Source organism: Xyrauchen texanus, chromosome 29 (genome assembly GCF_025860055.1).
Source record: "Xyrauchen texanus isolate HMW12.3.18 chromosome 29, RBS_HiC_50CHRs, whole genome shotgun sequence".
Lineage (NCBI taxonomy): Eukaryota > Metazoa > Chordata > Actinopteri > Cypriniformes > Catostomidae > Xyrauchen > Xyrauchen texanus.
Window position 1 is genome coordinate 39,669,801 of NC_068304.1, and position 22,500 is coordinate 39,692,300.

The window sequence follows — 22,500 nt, forward strand, 5'->3', positions numbered from 1 at the left end:
TTTAAAAGTGATTATCAGTGATTTTCTCACACTTCAGAGCTGATGTTGAGTCATTTTACAATAACATGTAATTCACGGCATCCAGTAGTTTTTTGTTCTGCAACAGTTTATTAAAGCGGTCTGTTGTTCTGTACCGCAATCTGATCAGTGCTTGATTGCCATCTGCCATGATGGGTAATGTCTGTTTATCCATGCCAGAGAGAACCGCTCATTATTAATATTAAACTGAGTCTGCAAGGAAAAACAAACACACTAAATACACCGTTTCATATGCGTATTCAGAAGCCCTCCCGATGGGCCCAGCTAGATGTCAACAGTCCAGACACACCATCCCTGACAGAACCACGTCATCCACCTTCCATGCTGTTCTTTACTCACACGCACTATTGATGTGCATGCTCACTTAAGATAGCTGTTTGTGTGCCTAGTCATACAGTAAACATCCCATTAAGAGCAGGTGGATGCAGCACATCTGTGAGGAACACCCTATCGGAGTGGTGGTGGTGTAGTGGACTAAAGCACTGAACTGGTAATCAGAAGGTTGCTGGTTCGATCACCACAGCCACCACCATTGTGTCCTTGAGTAAGGCACTTAACTCCAGGTTGCTCCGGGGGGGGGATTGTCCCTGTAATAAGTGCTCTGTAAGTCTCTTTGGATAAAAGCGTCTGACAAATGCATATATGTAAACACTTGAGGTATACGTCCTTTTGGGCTCAAGTGGTCTCAAAGAACCACTCTCACACACACACACACACACACACACAAACATACACACACACACACACATGCAGCGTGATTCCCACTCAAGCAGTAGAATTCAATCTCATTCACTCACACAAACACACACACACACACACACTCACTCAATCACAAACAGACACAAACACTCACACACACTCACACAAACACACACTCTCACACACACACACACTCAATCACAAACAGACACAAACACTCACACACAAACTGTCTCACACACAGACACAAACACACACGCATAAACACACACAAACATAAACACACACACACACATGCAGCGTGATTCCCACTCAAGCAGTAGAATTCAATCTCATTCACTCACACAAACACACACACACACACACACTCACTCAATCACAAACAGACACAAACACTCACACACACTCACACAAACACACACTCTCACACACACACACACTCAATCACAAACAGACACAAACACTCACACACAAACTCTCTCACACACAGACACAAACACACACGCATAAACACACACAAACATAAACACACACACGCATAAACACACACACATAAAAAAACATGCATAAACACACACATGTATAAACACACACACGAATAAACACACACACACAAAAACATGCATAAACACACACAAACACACTTTTAAAAGTGATTATCAGTGATTTTCTCACACTTCAGAGCTGATGTTGAGTCATTTTACAATAACATGTAATTCACGGCATCCAATAGTTTTTTGTTCTGCAACAGTTTATTAAAGCGGTCTGATCAGTGCTCGTGCACGTAAAGACTTTCCATCCGCTTCCTGTTTGGATATCCGAGTCAGAGGAGCAGATCTGCACTCGCTCTCATTCTCTCGTGTCCTATATCTCTCTTTTCCTCAATCTCTCCCGCTTTCTCCCTTGCTTTCAGGCTAACGCTCGCTCTCCCTCTACACGTACATGTAGGCCAAGTGCAAAAGGAAGGAGGAAAAAAGCGCCTGATTTCGTAAGATTTTCAGTGCGGTGGTGGTGTATGTGAGGACGTAAGCTCAGAATGGGAACATGTGGCATGTTCTGGCTGCCATCAGGAAACACCGTCCCCGAGGAACACAAACAATGAGGCTGATAAAAGCAGTATGGCTCACATTTCCTCCACACACATGGAGACTGGAGGAGGGGAGTCACAGGACTAAAAACACATCCTTTCTTCCTCTTCTCCTTGCCTTCTTCCACAGCTGAGCTAAAGAGCACTGAAGCAAACACAACCATGTGACACAACACAGGACTGATGGTGTGTGTTTGCTACTGACCTGTGAAGATGTGTTCTTTACATTTCTCTTGGTCATGCTAAAACCGTTTTACCCCCTCAGGCAACATTTGTGTTATGGTACCTATACCAATGGGTAGGATCAGATTTCCATATCATTGCGACAAACCTAACTCACTGTGAACTGCCTCAACTGACCTTGGTCCAGTCTTTACTGATGAGGGTTTTTTAAATGTCTAATTCCTTCCCTGGAGCAGCACATAACCTAATTAGGCCCACTCATCTATCTTTCATGTTATTAATTTACGAGAATTTAAGTGTTAGCATACGTGTTTGATCCAAACCACCAGAACCACTAAAATCACATTCATCTTTCAGCTTGGGACTATTTGAGAGCCAAACTTTCAGTTTTCCATCACACACCTAGTGTAAACAAAACCTCAAAAGCACCCAAATGCTCATTCACTTAAAGGAACGTTCCAGGTACTCGTTCAATTAACAGCATTTGTGAAAAATTTAGATTTCCACAAAAAAGTTTTTTGGTAATTTTTTTTATAAAGAAATCTCTCTCTCTCTCTCTCTCTCTCTCTCTCTATATATATATATATATTAGGGCTGTCAAACGATTAAAATATTTAATCACGATCAATTGCATAGTTTTGTAGTCAATCACGATTAATCACACAGCGCTTGTAGTTAAGCGCGATCAACCGAATATTTTTTTAGTTAACCGCGATCAGCCGCATATTTTTGTAGTTAATCGTGATTAACCGCAGAGCTATGTAGTTAATCGCAACTAATCGCATAGTGTTTGTAGATAACTGCGATTAAGCGCATAGTTTCTGTAGTTAAGTGTGAATTGTATAACGGTGTAGTTAATCGCGATTCACCGCATAGTTTTGTAGTCAATCGTGATTAAGCGCATAGTTTTTGTAGTCAATCGTGATTAAGCGCATAGTTTTTGTAGTCAATCGTGATTAAGCGCATAGTTTTTGTAGTCAATCGTGATTAAGCGCATAGCTTTTGTAGTCAATCGTGATTAAGCGCATAGTTTTTGTAGTCAATCGTGATTAAGCGCATAGCTTTTGTAGTCAATCGTGATTAAGCGCATAGCTTTTGTAGTCAATCGTGATTAAGCGCATAGCTTTTGTAGTCAATCGTGATTAAGCGCATAGCTTTTGTAGTCAATCGTGATTAAGCGCATAGCTTTTGTAGTCAATCGTGATTAAGCGCATAGCTTTTGTAGTCAATCGTGATTAAGCCGCATAGCTTTTGTAGTCAATCGTGATTAAGCGCATAGCTTTTGTAGTCAATCGTGATTAAGCGCATAGCTTTTGTAGTCAATCGTGATTAAGCCGCATAGCTTTTGTAGTCAATCGTGATTAAGCCGCATAGCTTTTGTAGTCAATCGTGATTAAGCGCATAGCTTTTGTAGTCAATCGTGATTAAGCGCATAGCTTTTGTAGTCAATCGTGATTAAGCCGCATAGCTTTTGTAGTCAATCGTGATTAAGCGCATAGCTTTTGTAGTCAATCGTGATTAAGCCGCATAGCTTTTGTAGTCAATCGTGATTAAGCGCATAGCTTTTGTAGTCAATCGTGATTAAGCGCATAGCTTTTGTAGTCAATCGTGATTAAGCGCATAGTTTTGTAGTCAATCGTGATTAAGCGCATAGCTTTTGTAGTCAATCGTGATTAAGCGCATAGTTTTGTAGTCAATCGTGATTAAGCGCATAGTTTTTGTAGTCAGTCGTGATTAAGCGCATAGCTTTTGTAGTCAATCGTGATTAAGCGCATAGTTTTGTAGTCAGTCGTGATTAAGCGCATAGCTTTTGTAGTCAATCGTGATTAAGCGCATAGCTTTTGTAGTCAATCGTGATTAAGCGCATAGTTTTTGTAGTCAATCGTGATTAAGCGCATAGTTTTGTAGTCAATCGTGATTAAGCGCATAGTTTTTGTAGTCAATCGTGATTAAGCGCATAGTTTTTGTTGTCAATCGTGATTAAGCGCATAGCTTTTGTAGTCAATCGTGATTAAGCGCATAGCTTTTGTAGTCAATCGTGATTAAGCGCATAGCTTTTGTAGTCAATCGTGATTAAGCGCATAGCTTTTGTAGTCAATCGTGATTAAGCGCATAGCTTTTGTAGTCAATCGTGATTAAGCGCATAGCTTTTGTAGTCAATCGTGATTAAGCGCATAGCTTTTGTAGTCAATCGTGATTAAGCGCATAGCTTTTGTAGTCAATCGTGATTAAGCGCATAGCTTTTGTAGTCAATCGTGATTAAGCGCATAGTTTTTGTAGTCAATCGTGATTAAGCGCATAGTTTTTGTAGTCAATCGTGATTAAGCGCATAGTTTTGTAGTCAATCGTGATTAAGCGCATAGCTTTTGTAGTCAATCGTGATTAAGCGCATAGCTTTTGTAGTCAATCGTGATTAAGCGCATAGTTTTGTAGTCAATCGTGATTAAGCGCATAGTTTTTGTAGTCAATCGTGATTAAGCGCATAGTTTTTGTAGTCAATCGTGATTAAGCGCATAGCTTTTGTAGTTAAGTGCGATTAACCACATAGTTTTTGTAGCTAATCGCGATTCACCGAATAGTTTTGCAGCTAAGCGCGATTAATCGCAGGGTGCTTGTATGTAATCGTGATTAAACGCAGAGCTATGTAGCTAATCGCAACTAATCGCAAAGTGTTTGTATGTAATTGCGATTAATCACACAGTTTCTGTAGCTAAGTGTGACTAATCGCATAATGGTGTAGTTAATCACGATTCACCCCATAGTTTTGTAGCTAATTGTGATTAACCGCATAGTGTTTGTAGTTAACCACGATTAATCGCATAACGCTGCAGTTAATCGTGATTCACCGCACAGCTCTGCAGGCAAGCGCGATTAATCGCATCGTTTCTGTAGTTAATCGCGATTATCCGCATCGTTTCAAATGATGTACACAATATATTAGTTGTATGTGTATTACGACAGGATTTGTTTTTATGCAGTTTTGTCAGACATAAACTCAGAGATCCTCACGCTTGTCTCATTGAACAGCCCCTGTCCTGGGCTTATAGTCTGAGCCGCTTCACCACCGAGTTCAGCCGGATACCAACACAAACATACTGAATTAAAAACAATGTGATATTTGGCTGTTATTACGAAGCTTGAGTCTGGATTAGTAGGAATCAGTGCAAGTGTAACACCATGTGAACTGTCTATTGAAGCGTTTCCCCCCTCAATTTACTTTTGACTTAATGTTTGAGAATATGGACCGACTAAAACAATTTATTTATTTATTTTATCCACATTAGTTGCTCTTTTTTATCAGCCAGGAATGTTCTTTGCAATAATATGATGGTGCTGAATGCTTTATGTATTTATGGCGCCCTCTTGTGGACGAAGGAAAAATTAAAACTAAGCTGACATTAGAATTTGAATATTAGTCCATACACATTAGTATTTATATATTTATTTTATTTAGAAAAGTGCAATACATTTTCATGGTTCAATTCATGGTTTCTTTCAATGTCAATTTTGAAAACTCTCGGTTGATTAATCGGTATCGACGGGTACTGCCCAACTTCGTTATCGGTATTGGTAAAAATCCACTATCTGTCGACCTTTATTAGACACTGGGCTGACTTTCCAAATCTAAAGGTCAAACTTTATTACCGACCTTGCGGTAGCCCAATATGTCCTGCAGCTGTGTTACATCACCAACCCCATTGACTTCCATTGTAAGTGTCTCACTGTATTTTGTATATACATCTGGAGGGATGGTGGACCAGCTCTGAACCCTTCAGGTTCTCACAATCTGCTGTTGGGAACGCTGTGCTTGTAGTTGTGTATTTGTGTGTGGTTACAAAATGCCTCGCCTGTAATCACTGAATGGTGAGTCACTTCTTCCTCAGTTAAACCGCAGTGGCACACTACACTCACGCTGCCCTGTGAACCTGTGATGTCATCAAAATCACACAACACGAACATTCCAAATGTGCATGTAACACTTTTGTATCCTTTTCATTTTTTCAAAGACTACATGAATATGCACTCACTCACATGCATTCCAGGGAAGACGAATCAGGCATAATCTGACACTGATAAACCCATTTAATACTGACCCCAATGCCCTGTCATCGCGGTTTAACCACGCTAAATCCTAAGCTAAATCTTAGCTTAAGAGACACCACCACAAAACGGCATGATACCCAGACCATGACAGATCAGCCAGCCTTTTATATTAGTAAATATCCTAATAAGATCATCTCAGACATCGATATGAAACATGCACAACTAATAAGAATAAAAGCCACGGCGTGGCTCCTGGTGGAGGTTATGATGGTAGACGTCAAACACAAACCCGTGTACACTCCAAGGGGGTATTTATTTACACTCATCATTTTCTCACCCTCGTGCCATCCCAGATATGTGACTTTCTTTCTTCTGCAAAACCCAAATGAAGATTTTTAGAAGAATATCTCAGCTCTGTCGGTCCGTATAATGCAAGTGAACGGTGGCCAGAACTTTGAAGCTCCAAAAAGCACATAAAGGCAGCATAAAAGTAATCCATACGACTCCAGTGGTTTAACCCATGTCTTCAGAAGCAATATGATAGGTGTGGGTGAGAAACAGATCAATATTGAAGTACTTGTTTATACAGTGGATGTGCATGTCAAGAGTACGTGATTGAGGAGGTCAGGAGATATATGCATTTGTATAACTCAAATCCGACAGAATATAAAGATATATTTACGACATATAAACTCATGAAGAGAAATAGTCCAGTATCTTATAGCAGTCGTAGCGTGCATGTGCACAGTCAAATGAAGCATACTTTGAAAGGTGTATGACACTATCTATCGCTTCTGAAGACATGGATTTAACCACAGGAGTTGTATGGATTACTTCTATGCTATCTTTATGTGCTTTTGGAAATGATGAGAGAATTTTCATTTTAGGTGACTATTACTTTTAAGGCATAGTGAAAATCCGTTCGTTGTATTATGGAGTTATATAAGTGCCACAATTCTGCACATTTAAGATAACATTTTGAGTGCACAAAAATATGTTCTGCACACGCAAGATGTTATTTTGAGTGCACAAGATGTTATTTTGAGTGCACAAGATGATATTTTGAGTGCACAAGATGATATTTTGAGTGCACAAAAATATGTTCTGCACACACAAGATGTTATTTTGAGTGCACAAGATGATATTTTGAGTGCACAAAAATATGTTCTGCACACACAAGATGATATTTTGAGTGCACAAAAATATGTTCTGCACACGCAAGATGTTATTTTGAGTGCACAAGATGTTATTTTGAGTGCACAAAAATATGTTCTGCACATGCAAGATGTTATTTTGAGTGCACAAGATGATATTTTGAGTGCACAAAAATATGTTCTGCACACACAAGATGTTATTTTGAGTGCACAAGATGATATTTTGAGTGCACAAAAATATGTTCTGCACACACAAGATGATATTTTGAGTGCACAAAAATATGTTCTGCACATGCAAGATGTTATTTTGAGTGCACAAGATGTTATTTTGAGTGCACAAGATGTTATTTTGAGTACACAAGATGTTATTTTGAGTACACAAGATGACATTTTGAGTGCACAAAAATATGTTCTGCACACACAAGATGTTATTTTGAGTGCACAAGATGATATTTTGAGTGCACAAAAATATGTTCTGCACACACAAGATGATATTTTGAGTGCACAAAAATATGTTCTGCACATGCAAGATGATATTTTGAGTGCACAAAAATATGTTCTGCACACACAAGATGTTATTTTGAGTGCACAAGATGATATTTTGAGTGCACAAAAATATGTTCTGCACACGCAAGATGTTATTTTGAGTGCACAAGATGATATTTTGAGTGCACAAAAATATGTTCTGCACACGCAAGATGTTATTTTGAGTGCACAAGATGATATTTTGAGTGCACAAAAAAGTTATTTTGCACGTGCTTGAACTTGTTTCAGTAAAGCAATGCACCTTCTTGCACAGATAAATTCGCTTTAAGCAAACGAAAATCTATTTTGCATGAATACATTTTGTAATAATTTATTTGAATGTGAGTTTTGCTTTCTCCTACCCCTCTGCATGCAAAATACCTTTCTGCTTGCTCAAAGTATCACCTTGCACACGCAAAACAAAATCAAATGCATGCGCTCAAAGAATAATAGTATGCGTGCAGAATTGTGGCACAAATATAACTCCATATTCTATGGGGCTGTTATAAAACATTGCAAGCAAAACAAATAATGCAGATCGAACACAACAGCAGCATTGTTCACGGATCTTTAAGGATATGACCGTGATGTTCACACGCATGCAATGCTTATAACCAAGTCACTTTCAACAGTGTATCTGACAGTATTTCAGCTGTCAGCACAGGATAGAAAATCTGAAGTGAATCTGAATGGACAGCAATGGTGACCATGCAAAGCAAATGAGCTAGCCATGGTTCAAGTTTAGTATGCAAACTCAGTGCCTGCCCTTAAACGCAACAGTCGTCGAGTTAATAATGACATCAAGGATGATGTTCGTTAAAACTGACCACCGATTTACCTTGTTACAATATCTCGCGGTCCCGCGCGCATTAGATCCTCGCCGAAATGCAGATATATTTGCTCTCCAATGATAATAGTAATCCAGAAGCGTTACATCCAAAAGGAGAAGACAACATCATCGCAGTCAGCATCCTCCATGCCGTTCTTGCGATCCCCGGTGAAGCTGAGGCGGCAGTGCCACCGCATCCCATCCCATCCCAAATCCGCGCTCAACGTGCTGTTTCACAGGGACCGCTGGCCCGCTTCCAGCAAGCTGTTCCGCACAACACTATTCACACATAAGCAGCTTCTCCAGCAACCCCAACCCTCCTCCTCCTCCTCCTGCTGCTGCTTCCTCCGCCTTTCCGCCTGACACCGGCGTGGCTGTGATCACGCAAGCGCGAGACGCACTGTTCATCCAGCCATCATCATTCATTTGCACTAGATAAGCAATATGAATGTTAATGTCTGTTGTGCATGGGTTGCATAGCTCCAAAATTGCAGACAGTGCGTGAAAAAGTTGTTGTTGTTGTTGTTGAGACTAAAGGCCCAAACATACTCTATGCAAGTATGTGAATGCAGATGCACCTTGCTACTACGCATGCTCGATTTCACGAGTCGTTGCGTTGTGAAATGTGTCAGCGTGGCATGGAGGATGCATAAAGGCCGAAACACACTTCACGCAAGTATGCATGTGCAGATGCATAAGTTTTGGCTAAAAATGTTCTCCCAATTTGGAATGCCCAATACTATGCCTCTTACTACTTAGTGGGAGCGCCTCCTACACCTCGTGGTGGCATGATTACTCACCTCAATCCGGGCATTGGATTGCAGAGCTGCCATGCAAGGCGCTAGCCTGCCATTGGGAGCCACTTGGGGTTCAGTGTCGTGCCCAAGGACACTTCGGCATGTGAGGTCATGTGGGCTGGGAATCGAACCGCCAACCCTGTGATTAGTGGCCGACCCGCTCTACCACCTGAGCCACAGCCGTCCCAGGAGGAGAAGTCTCAGTTGCCTCCGCTTCTGAGGCCGTCAATCCGCGCATCTGATCACGTGACTCGTTGTGCATGACACCGCAGAGACTCGCAGCATGTGGAGGCTCATGCTACTCTCCGCGATCCACACACAACTCACCACACGCCCCATTGAGAGAACCAGTAATCACCACCACGAGGAGGTTACCCCATGTGACTCTACCCTCCCTAGCAACCGGGACAATTTGGTTGCTAAGGAGACTCACAGCATTTGGAGACTCATGCTACTCTCCACGATCCACACACAACTCACCACACGCCCCATTGAGAGCGAGAACCACTAATCATGAGCACGAGGAGGTTACCCCATGTGACTCTACCCTCCCTAGCAACCGGACCAATTTGTTTGCTAAGGAGACCTGGCTGGAGTCACTCAGCACGCCCTGGATTCTGAGGTTTGTAACTGCCAGAGTAACGCAAGAGCGTACAACGGGACCACCATGTGTTGGCCAAGCGCTCGCGTCTGCATACTTGCGTGAAGGCCTTAAAGAAGGCAAGCGGGCGGACCAGGCTGACTAACGACTCAGGACATCATACGAAATCGAAAGAGGAACGGGTGTGACGTCATTTATAACCAAATCTGTCCAAAACAGACAGCCGAAAACAAAGTGTTCCTGAAAGTACGTGCTGGTGTGCTGTTGCAAGCAGCATGTCGTTGCTCAGCTGTTTTGAAATTTCGTTTTGGCTCTGAGCAAAGAAAGAAGAAGATTGTTTCTGAAGAGACCCACATCTGGATTTGCAATAGAAAAGCAGCAGGAACATTTGGGAATGGGTTGCACTCTCTCCCCCTGACTTCTTCCGCCCCCCCCGTTTCTAATTCAGACTTCCGTAACAGTTTGGTTCGGCCGGGGTGAGCGAAAGAGGAGACAAGAGAGATAGAGAAATGTTTAAAAGGGTAATGTCATTAAATGCAAGTACTAGGGCTGTCAAAATTGCTCAAAAATGACATTCGAATATTCCCTCTAAAAAAAACACATATATTCGAACTATTCGAATATCTGGTTGCGCATTTGGTCAATGACGCGCATTACGTCAATAACAGGACAAATTAATACAAAGAGACATAACTATTTGTATAGGTAGTTTATTTAAGTTTAAACATATTTGACAACGTATTACCTACACAAAAACAAGTAAATCAACTAATGGCCAAGACCTCACTCTGCCGCACGCCGCAGGCACTCTTTCTCTCGCCCTCACGCTCTCTAGCATAACGGTTTAAAAGAACAACAACAATAAACAAATGTTGAGTGCTGATCAAGAGTTTTGTGCAAGCAATATAAGGTCGCGACTCTTGTCCCAAATATAGCAAGCTTCATTCAGTGATTAAAACAAATTATTAACATTAATTGAAGTTTTACAGTATATAGAACCGACATTGAACGCTCCGAGCGAGCTGTGCTGTGGTAAACATGGAACTTTTCCTTGACATGAAACGGTAAATAATCAAACCAGTGGAAGCCTGCAGTGCATGAAACTGCTGTATCTAACCTACCTTATTCATGCAACATCTATTCAGTCAGTACAGTAGCCTTACATTTTAGTCATATTTCTGTTTAACGTTAAATAAAATGAGGCACACAATTCCGAGAAATGTGACAACAAAGACCCCTCAGGCAGCGAGCCCACTCGCAAAGCAGACAGCCGCACATCTGCTACCGCGGGCGCGTTTTTTTTCCACATTCGAATATTAATTTTCACCTTCGAATTTCTGTTTTTTAAAACTATTCGAATATATATTCGAATTTAGAATATTCGTTGACAGCCCTAGCAAGTACGCAACCTGTTATATCAACTGGTTGTCTGTCTCTGGAAATTTAGCCCAGGAAATCCGCTTTACTTGTCTTTTGAACCCTACTACATAAAGAAAGATGAACTAATCAAAGGGAAACGCAGAGGACATTTCTAACTGCTCCCAAAATCAGAGACAGCACAGTAAAAGCCCTGCTGCGGGGCTTCAAACCTCAGATTAAAAGCCCTTTTGAAAAGTGTGAAACGTCGCTAACCAAGGGTTAAGCATACTGTGAAAAGCCCTTTATAAGCGTGATTGTGATGCAACGTCGCCCTTTTCCACGCTGGGCCATGCAAAGATATTCCCAATGCATCCTGTCATTCAATGATGCTGTACAGAATCATTTCCACCGATGTCAGGTTAACAATTTTCAGCTTTACTTAAACAGCACTTGAACAGTGGAGAGCAAGACTGCACTTAGGTCTCTCTCTCTCTCTCGCTCTCTCTCTCTCTCTCTCTCTCTCATGCATACACACATCCTCAAGGGAGGGACTTTGAAGAGTTATTGAAAAACACTCCGACATAATGCAATTAGGCTGCAGGCTTACATTTCATTTCCGTCCAACTGCTGGTGATAATGCCCTCAATGAACAAACACAAGCATCTAAACTCAATATTCAAGTCAATCAAGCCTGAAACTTTTTGTGGATGTGATGACAGTTCTTTCCATCCCCTCTTAATTTTAAAGACATGCAATCTAGTCCATATCTATTATTTGAAGTAATCAGTATGCTAGTGCACTACTACTAACGGAATTAACGGATAATTTAGTCGATAAAACGAACAACTGACTAGCCAACATAAAACGCTTATCCACTGTTGGGCCGAACAGTCCTGAGCACGACGAGGAACGACGGGTTCTATTACAAACCATTCGCTGCCCGTATTTCTCGGCACGGTTAGCTAATGTCGTTAGGACTGTACGTGGCGACTCACGATGGTGGGTGTGAGTCGAGCCAATAGATGTTGAGCGGCGGCGGGGGGTGGTATTTGCTGTCCTTTTCTGCATATCACGGCGCTGTTCTGTGGTCCGTTCTGCATAACACACCGGCTCATTTTTGCTTAGCGCGGGCCATTCGGCACGTTTCACGGTCGACCCACCGGCCCCCTCGGCTCTCCCAATGGCCAGTCGTGAGTCAGCAGAGTGAACAGCAGTGGAGTGAGCAAACAGCCCTGCGGGGTCCCCGTGCTCAGTGTGGTGGTGGTGGAGATGCTGTTCCCTATCTGGACTGACTGAGGTCTCCCAGTCAGGAAGTCCAGGATCCAGTTGCAGAGGGAGGTGTCCAGAACCATCAGGTTCAGCTTTCCAATCAGGTGCTGAAACCATCAATGGTTTAACTAATATAGTACATTATTTTCTAGAGGCTCTTTACGTCAGGGAGGTAGATTATATTAATATACTGTATACAGTATTTGATCATTTATAAGTCTATACGTGTCCTTTTTAACTATTTTGGGAACTTTTACCTTTCTTTATTTTTTTCACTCCAATTTGTGGCCGGGTGGCGCGGGACGAATCTCGGCTGCCTCCACGTCTGAGACCGTCAATCTGCGCATCTTATCACGTGGCTTGTTGAGCGTGTTACCGTGGAGACATAGCGTGTGTGGAGGCTTCATGCTATTCTCCGCGGCATCCACGCACAACTCACCACACACCCCACCGAGAGAGAGAACCACATTATAGCGACCACCCATGTGACTCTACCCTCCCTAGCAACAGGGCCAATTTGGTTGCTAAGGAGACCTGACTGGAGTCACTCAGCACGCCCTGGATTCAAACTCACAACTCCAGGTGTGGTAGTCTGTGTGTGTGTGTGAATGTGTGTGTGTGTGTGTGGGTGTCTGTGAGTGTGTGTGAGTGTGTGTGTGAGTGTGTGTGTGTGTGTGTGTGTGTTTGTGTGTCTATGAGTGAGTGTGTGTCAGTGTGTGTGTTTGTGAGTGTGTGTGTGTGTGTGTGTGTCTATGAGTGAGTGTGTGTCAGTGTTTGTGTTTGTGAGTGTGTGTCTGAGTGTGTGTGTTTCTGTGAGTGTGTGTTTCTGTTAGTGTGTGTGTGTGCTTGTGTGTCTGTCTGTTTGTTTGTGTTTGTGTGTGTGTCTATGAGTGTGTGTGTGTGGGGGTGTGTCTCTGTGAGTGTGTGTTTGTGTGTGTCTATGAGTGTGTGTGTGTGTGTGTGTCAGTGTATGTGTGTGTGTCTATGAGTGTGTGTGTGTGTGTGTGTCTGTGAGTGTGTGTATGTATGTGTGTGTGTGTGTGTGTGTGTCTGTGAGTGTGTGTATGTATTTGTGTGTGTGTGTGTGTGTGTGTGTGTGTCTGTGAGTGTGTGTATGTATGTGTGTGTGTGTGTGTGTGTGTGTCTGTGAGTGTGTGTATGTATTTGTGTGTGTGTGTGTGTGTGTGTGTGTGTCTGTGTGTGTGTGTATGTGTGAGTGTGTGTGTGTGTATGTGTGTGTGTGTATGTGTGAGTGTGTGTGTGTGTGTGTGTGTGTGTATGTGTGTGAGTGTGTGTGTGTGTGTGTGTGTGTGTGTGTGTGTGTGTGTGTGTGTGTGTGTGTGTGTGTGTGTGTGTGTGTGTGTCTATGAGTGTGTGAGTTAATCATGCCAACTGGCCCGGCATGATGTAAGACTCTATGGTTAGGTTTAGGTTTGGGGTTATACTTAGGAAAAATCGTTGTTCGTTGATTTGTTTATTTTTCTCTTATGGGAGTAAAAATTGCACGTTTTTATACGAGCCAACACATCCAGTTTCATGCTCGTCATATGAGACTGGGTTGGATCTTTGATATGTTCTGCCCCAACTTTCTTAATTTAGGGTATAGGAAAAATGTCAACTGCACTTGTCAAGTCATTTAATGGGTCTTTTATGCATAATGTCTTTGACCAGCCCAAGAGTCAATCAAGCTCATAATGGAGGTAAAGCAAGTTGTGCAAGTGTCACAGCCGTCCGGATCATTGCTGATTTTGGACTGTCAGCCACAGCAGAAACCCCACTGTCCAATTTCAACAGTCCCTCGTGAACTCTCTCTGCTCTCTAATACATATTTTAACGTTATTGGCTCCTTCCTCTGGGCACAGTGTCACAAGAGCCCGTTGTTTAAAACGGAGCGTATCTTTGTGTATGTTGAACATTTGTACGAAGGAAACCCTTGATAGTGAGGGGCGTTTGAAATAAATGAGTTTCCAGGGTGAAGAGTATTAATATAAACTTCCAAAAGACCAGTACTGCACATGTCTGCCAGACCAAAGCACAAAAACCCTCTCTCTGTTTGCGTCCGAATGGCCTACAAGAGGAAGACGGGAGGTCGAGATGTTCTCTGAGAAAAAGAAAGGCAAAAGTTTGCTCAAAAGCTAAAACATAAGGGAAGCCGTCTTTATATTCTCTGCGTCTGTGGCCCTCTTTATAAAGGAAATGTGGTTCTTGTTTGGAGTCTCGGAGTTTGGTTATTTCTGTCTCACTGCCTCAGGCTCAGAGATAAAATGCATGTGTGTGTGTGTGTGTGTGAGTGTCTATTAGTGTGTGTGTGTGTGTGTGTGTGAGTGTGTGTGTGAGTGTCTATTAGTGAGTGTGTGTGTGTGTGTGAGTGTCTATTAGTGTGTGTGTGTGTGTGTGTGTGTGAGTGTGTGTGTGTGTGTGTGTGTGTGTGAGTGTCTATTAGTGAATGTGTGTGTGTGTGTGAGTGTCTATTAGTGTGTGTGTGTGTGTGTGTGTGTGAGTGTGTGTGTGAGTGTCTATTAGTGTGTGTGTGTGTGTGTGTGTGTGAGTGTGTGTGTGTGTGAGTGTCTATTAGTGAGTGTGTGTGTGAGTGTGTGTGTGAGTGTCTATTAGTGAGTGTGTGTGTGTGTGTGAGTGTCTATTAGTGTGTGTGTGTGTGTGTGTGAGTGTGTGTGTGAGTGTCTATTAGTGAGTGTGTGTGTGTGTATGTGTGTGTGTGAGTGTCTATTAGTGAGTGTGTGTGTGTGTATGTGTGTGTTAGTGAGTGTGTGTGTGCATGTGTGTGTGTGTGTCTATGAGTGAGTGTGTGTGTGAGTGTGTGTGAGTGAGTGTGTCTGTGAGAGAGTGTGTGTTTGTGCATGAGTGTGTGTGTGAGTGAGTGTGTGAGTGTGCGTGTATGTGTGTGTTAGTGTGTGTGTGTGTGTGTGTGTGCGTGTATGTGTGTCTATGAGTGAGTGTGTGTGAGTGTGTCTGTGAGAGAGTGTGTGTGTGTGCATGAGTGTGTGTGAGTGAGTGTGTGTGTGTCTATGAGTGAGTGTGTGTGTGTATGTGTGTCTATGAGTGAGTGTGTGTGAGTGTGTGTGTGTGTGTGTGTGTGTGTGTGTGCGTGTATGTATGTGTTAGTGAGTGTGTGTGTGTGTCTATGAGTGAGTGTGTGTGTGTGTGTGCGTGTATGTGTGTGTTAGTGAGTGTGTGTGTGTGTGCGTGTATGTGTGTGTTAGTGTGTGTGTGTGTGTGTGCGTGTATGTGTGTGTTAGTGTGTGTGTGTGTGTGCGTGTATGTGTGTGTTAGTGAGTGTGTGTGTGTGTGTGTGTGTGTGTGTGCGTGTATGTGTGTGTTAGTGAGTGTGTGTGTGTGTGTGTGCGTGCGTGTATGTGTGTGTTAGTGAGTGTGTGTGTGTGTGTATGTGTGTGTGAATGTGTGTCTATGAGCGAGTGTGTGTGAGTGTGTTTGTGTGTGCATGAGTGTGTGTGTGAGTGTGTTTGTGTGTGTGTGTGTGTGTGTGTATGGTGTGTGTGTGAATGAGTGTGTGTGTGTGTGAGTGTGTGTGTGTGTGTGTGAGAGTGGGTGTCTGTGAGTGTGTGTGAGAGAGAGTGTGTGTGTGAGTGTGTGTGTGTGTGTGTGTGTGTGAGTGAGTGTGTCTGTGAGTTTGTGTGTGTGAGAGTGTGTGAGTTTGTGTGTGTGAGAGTAAGTGTGTGTGTGTGTGAGAGAGAGAATGTGTGTGTGAGTGTGTGTGTGTGTGTGTGTGTGTGTGAGTGAGTGTGTCTGTGAGTTTGTGTGTGTGAGAGTAAGTGTGTGTGTGTGTGAGAGAGAGAATGTGTCTGTGAGTGTGTATGTGTGTGTCTTTAAGTGTGTGTGTGTGTCTGTGTGTGTGTGTGTGTGTGTGTGTGTGTGTGTGTGCTTATGGGCATGTTTATGTGGTTTACGAGGACGTTTTTAATGTTACAAACAGGTAATTATAAGGGTATTATGCTATAAATGTGGTTTATGAGGACTACTTTGTCTCACTAATTTCATAGCTAAAATTTCAAATATCTTAAATACACACAAATAAATAATATTTTCATTCTATTTGCATAATTTGGCAAAAAGACAGCTTGATTGGAAAATAAATGACTCCGCTCATGAGTTTTATTTCCCTTGATTTTTCTTTGTCTCATATTTCATTGCATGCTCTGGACTGACACTTTTGTCCACCTGGTTAATGAGTACAATAACTTTGTTAAGGGTAAATTTGTTTGGTGTGAACTGTGGGACAATCATCATTTTGTTCTGTGGAATAAAGGAAGTTTTACAGGTTAGGAACAACATGAGGGATGTCTGAACTATTCCTTGAACTCCTGAAACTATTTAACAACAGACTGTTGTGAATCTCTCCTTCTGACTGCTTCTTCCTTTAACAGCAGGGAAACATTCTTCTTCATTTTTCCGCTCTCTGTTTCACACTGAAGTCATAAAATCTCCCTGGATGATGAACACAGAAAGCAAACCATCTGCTCCTTTATGAGCGGTGTTCTCATCATCTCCCAGCTCAAAAGGTGGGGGTGGACGAGCCACGGGGCTTTGGTGGGGTTCAGTGTTTAGGGTGTAGGATGTTGGCTGTGGGTGGATAATCTGAGTGGTTACAAACCTCATCAAAGATCCCCACGGTCTCTGAAATGAGCCCAGGGTGAGAGTGTGTTGAGTTTGTGTAATTCTATATGCCGAGTATCTTTTGTTATATTGTTGTCATGTGTGTCTCGAGAAGATACATGCCAAATATTGTGTGAGTCGGACCAACGGTCTTGGAGGAATTCGAAAAACTAAAAATGGCGGGAAAAAATAAATGATTCTGGCCCCGTTTCATGCGGCGCGATTACATACAAAGTCAATGCAAAGACGTGAATTTGCAGCGGGTGGCGCGAATGAAGCGCATGGCACAAAGCGAAAACACAAAATGGCTTAATTCGCGTGTTCCGCTTGACGCATTGTCGCGAAAGCCTATCAGCATTGAGATTGTCTGGATGTCAATGCTGATGTAACAGAAGAAATCAGGAAAAATGGATGATAAAATGGTTGTAGCGGTGTGTGTGGGCACCTGGAATTTTATGACACAGCGTCAACGTACCTGGGACTTCCACATCAGATACAGAGCAGCAATCGTTGTGATATCGGCCATGATGGTGGAAAGATAAGTGGTCGTAGAAGCCCCGCCTCCTGTCCTTTTCCAGAAGAGAAGGGGGAATACTCGCTGGTTCACGTTACTCACGCGAACGCAAGTTTAAACACAAATTTTATCCAGCGGTCAAACTCACGCGAGTAATGCGAGGCGAACATTTTTTCCGTGTTGTAAGTCTGTGCCATGAAACTTGATTTGTTATTATTCAGGTGGATTGTTATATATATACATATATCCACTGTCGATCAAAAGTTTGGAATAATGTACAGATTTTGCTCTTATGGAAAGAAATTGGTACTTTTATTGACCAAAGTGGCATTCAAATGATCACAATGTATCAATCAGGACATTAATAACGTGATTAATTACTATGAATGTTCAGAACTTCTTAAACTACTTCAAAGAGTTCAAAATCCTCCATGTGCAGCGATGACAGCTTTACAGATCCTTGTCATTCCAGCTGTCAGTTTGTCAGGTGACCTTTCACCCCACACTTCCTGTAGCACTTGCCCTTTCACCCCACACTTCCTGTAGCACTTGACCTTTCACCCCACACTTCCTGTAGCACTTGACCTTTCACCCCACACTTCCTGTAGCACTTGACCTTTCACCCCGCACTTCCTGTAGCACTTGACCTTTCACCCCACACTTCCTGTAGCACTTGACCTTTCACCCCACACTTCCTGTAGCACTTGACCTTTCACCCCGCACTTCCTGTAGCACTTGACCTTTCATCTCACACTTCCTGTAGCACTTGCCCTTTCACCCCACACTTCCTGTAGCACTTGCCCTTTCACCCCACACTTCCTGTAGCACTTGACCTTTCACCCCGCACTTCCTGTAGCACTTGCCCTTTCACCCCGCACTTCCTGTAGCATTTGCCCTTTCACCCTGCACTTCCTGTAGCACTTGCCCTTTCACCCCGCACTTCCTGTAGCACTTGCCCTTTCACCCCGCACTTCCTGTAGCACTTGCCCTTTCACCCCGCACTTCCTGTAGCACTTGCCCTTTCACCCCACACTTCCTGTAGCACTTGCCCTTTCACCCCCACTTCCTGTAGCACTCGACCTTTCACCCCACACTTCCAGTAGCACTTGCCCTTTCACCCCGCACTTCCTGTAGCACTTGCCCTTTCATCTCACACTTCCTGTAGCACTTCACCTTTCACCCCACACTTCCTGTAGCACTTGCCCTTTCATCTCACACTTCCTGTAGCACTTGACCTTTCACCCCACACTTCCTGTAGCACTTGACCTTTCACCCCACACTTCCTGTAGCACTTGACCTTTCACCCCACACTTCCTGTAGCACTTGACCTTTCATCCCACACTTCCTGTAGCACTTGACCTTTCACCCCACACTTCCTGTAGCACTTGACCTTTCACCTCACACTTCCTGTAGCACTTGCCCTTTCACCCCACACTTCCTGTAACACTTGCCCTTTCACCCCACACTTCCTGTAGCACTTGCCCTTTCACCCCACACTTCCTGTAGCACTTGACCTTTCACCCCGCACTTCCTGTAGCACTTGCCCTTTCACCCCGCACTTCCTGTAGCATTTGCCCTTTCACCCTGCACTTCCTGTAGCACTTGCCCTTTCACCCCGCACTTCCTGTAGCACTTGCCCTTTCACCCCGCACTTCCTGTAGCACTTGCCCTTTCACCCCGCACTTCCTGTAGCACTTGCCCTTTCACCCCACACTTCCAGTAGCACTTGCCCTTTCACCCCGCACTTCCTGTAGCACTTGCCCTTTCATCTCACACTTCCTGTAGCACTTCACCTTTCACCCCACACTTCCTGTAGCACTTGCCCTTTCATCTCACACTTCCTGTAGCACTTGACCTTTCACCCCACACTTCCTGTAGCACTTGCCCTTTCACCCCACACTTCCTGTAGCACTTGACCTTTCACCCCACACTTCCTGTAGCACTTGACCTTTCATCCCACACTTCCTGTAGCACTTGACCTTTCACCCCACACTTCCTGTAGCACTTGACCTTTCACCTCACACTTCCTGTAGCACTTGCCCTTTCACCCCACACTTCCTGTAACACTTGCCCTTTCACCCCACACTTCCTGTAGCACTTGCCCTTTCACCCCACACTTCCTGTAGCACTTGCCCTTTCACCCCACACTTCCTGTAGCACTTGACCTTTCACCCCGCACTTCCTGTAGCACTTGCCCTTTCACCCCGCACTTCCTGTAGCACTTGACCTTTCACCCCACACTTCCTGTAGCACTTGACCTTTCATCCCACACTTCCTGTAGCACTTGACCTTTCATCCCACACTTCCTGTAGCACTTGACCTTTCATCCCACACTTCCTGTAGCACTTGACCTTTCACCCCACACTTCCTGTAGCACTTGACCTTTCACCCCGCACTTCCTGTAGCACTTGACCTTTCACCCCACACTTCCTGTAGCACTTGACCTTTCACCCCACACTTCCTGTAGCACTTGCCATAGATGTGACGGTCTTGTCGGGCTCTTCTCACGCACCTTACAGTCTAGCTGATCCCACAAAAGCTCAATGGGGTTCAGATCCGTAACACTCTTTTCCAGTTATCTGTTGTCCAATGTCTGCGTTTCTTTCCCCACTCGAACCTTTTCTTTTTGTTCTTCTGTTTCAAAAGTGTTTTTCTTTGCAATTCTTCCCATAAGTCCTCCTGAGTCTTCTCTTTACTGTTGTACATGAAACTGGTGTTGAGCGGGTAGAATTCAATGAAGCCGTCAGCGGAGGACATGTGAGGCGTCTATTTCTCAAACTAGAGACTCTGATGTACTTATCCTCTTGTTTAGTTGCACATCTGGTCTTCCACATCTCTTTCTGTCCTTGTTAGACACAGTTGTGCTTTGTCTCTGAAGACTGTAGTGACACCTTTGGATGAAATCTTCTGATTTTTGGCCATTTCAAGCATTGCATCGCCTTAAAACAATGTTTGACTGATGAGTTTCTAGAGAAAGTTGTTTCTGTTTTGCCATTTTTGTCCTAATATTGACCTTAATACATGCCGATATATTGCACACTGTGACAACTCAAAAACAAACACAAAGACAACGTTCAGCTTCATTTAATGAACCAAATAGCTTTCAGCTGTGTTTGATATAATGGCAAGTGATTTTCTAGCACCAAATGATCAATTTATCATGAATACTCAAGGATAAGGTGTTGGAGTGATGCTGCTGTCTAGATTTGATCAAAAATTACTTTTTTCAAATAGTGATGGTGCTGTTTTACATCAGTAATGTCCTGATCAGTTGAATGCCACTTTGGTGAATTAAAGTACCAATTTCTTTCTGAAACGGCAAAAATCTGTTGATTATTCCAAACTTTTAACCGCCAGTGTCTATTGACTTTACTTGCAATGCAATGCGTACTTCAGTTGTGCCGACACATCAAATCAAGCTCTTGTAGCTTGAAGCATCTGCATTTTTGTCCTCGAGTAGCTTATGTTTCTGCCCTAAGTGTGTACCCTAAAATTACAATTATCCAACCAAGTTTATGGGATGAAAACCAAAGCACCTGCATATGTACAGGTGTAAGTGTGTGAATACTGATAGGCTACTGAGAAGTGTACTGTATGGGTCTAAAGAGACCTGTAACTACTGTTACTTCCAGAAGGCCAGTTCAGGGAAGGCGATACGTGCGAGACTGGGAAAGACTCTTTCCGTGCCTCCTGTCAGAGTGTGTAAGAGAAGAAAATGTGTTTCCAATTAAATCTGTGGAAAATAAAAAAGAAACACCCACATGCAAGTATTTCAAACGCATGTGAGATCTCTGCTGCTGTAAATTCACTGCATAGCTTTACTCCCATCTGGCCAATACACACTCACACAAACCACCTAAACATCTAAAGCTCCTAGTCTACTGAACACACCCACTCGCACATGGGAAAAATAAACATGATGAACAAGACAGCTAGATAAACAACTCTTTAGTTTAGACTATGTATCCTTACTGCTGAAACACTTATTAATAAGCCAATACAATGCATCATAAAAGTAATCTAGATTATGTTTTTGATCGCCCCAGGGCTGGACTGGTAATCTGGCATATTGGGCATTTCTTGGTTGGTCGACGCACTTTGGGACCGATCAGGGGCGGACTGCCGTCGGGAGAACTGATGAGATAAAATGAGCCCCGCGTTATGCAGAACGGACCACAAAATGGCACCGCGATATGAAGATAGCTGAACCTCCCCCTCCAACAACTTTGGGACCAATCAGGGGCGGATTAGACATCGGGAGAACCGAGCGGGCCGGTGGGTCAGCCGCGATATGCATACAGTGAACCCCCTTAACAACTTTGGGGCCGATCAGGGGCGGACTGGCCATCGGGACAACCGAGCTGGTCGTTAGGTAGGTCGGCCGCAAAACATGCCGAGCGGGCCAGTGGCTAAAATGCTAAAATGAGCCGGCGCGTTATGCAGAATGGACCACAAAATGGCGTCACGATATGCATACAGCTGAACAAAATCCCCAAACTGTAATAACACTTCCTGTACCAACATATATTACAGAGACAGTCCATTTTATACAGTCCTGTTTCAGATTTAAAGCATTAATTTTTAGGTTTATTACAGCAAGTTTTATTTATTTTAAATCATCTTGGGACCCCCACTAATGGATTCCTCTAATGTTATAAAATCTCTGTCTTTATTCTATCGATAAAAGCGTATACTCTGAAACATGAAGCGATTGCTGACTCAGGAACTGTGTGGATCATTGAATGAGATTTTAGTCTCCTTGTGTGTG

General features: G+C 43.3%; 1 protein-coding gene across 3 annotated transcripts in view; it reads right to left on the bottom strand.

The window, feature by feature from the left end:
- The window catches only part of LOC127622731 (FERM domain-containing protein 4A-like), a 100,467-nt gene that overhangs the window by 67,086 nt on the left and 10,881 nt on the right, over positions 1-22,500 (bottom strand). For 2 of the 3 annotated variants that reach the window (XM_052096787.1, XM_052096786.1), the window contains exon 1: positions 8,570-8,752. The exons of the other annotated variant lie outside the window; for it this stretch is intronic. The gene's annotated coding sequence lies outside the window, so the exon portion shown is untranslated. Of the gene's footprint in view, positions 1-8,569; positions 8,753-22,500 lie in introns of those variants that run through there. 3 annotated transcript variants of the gene reach the window in all.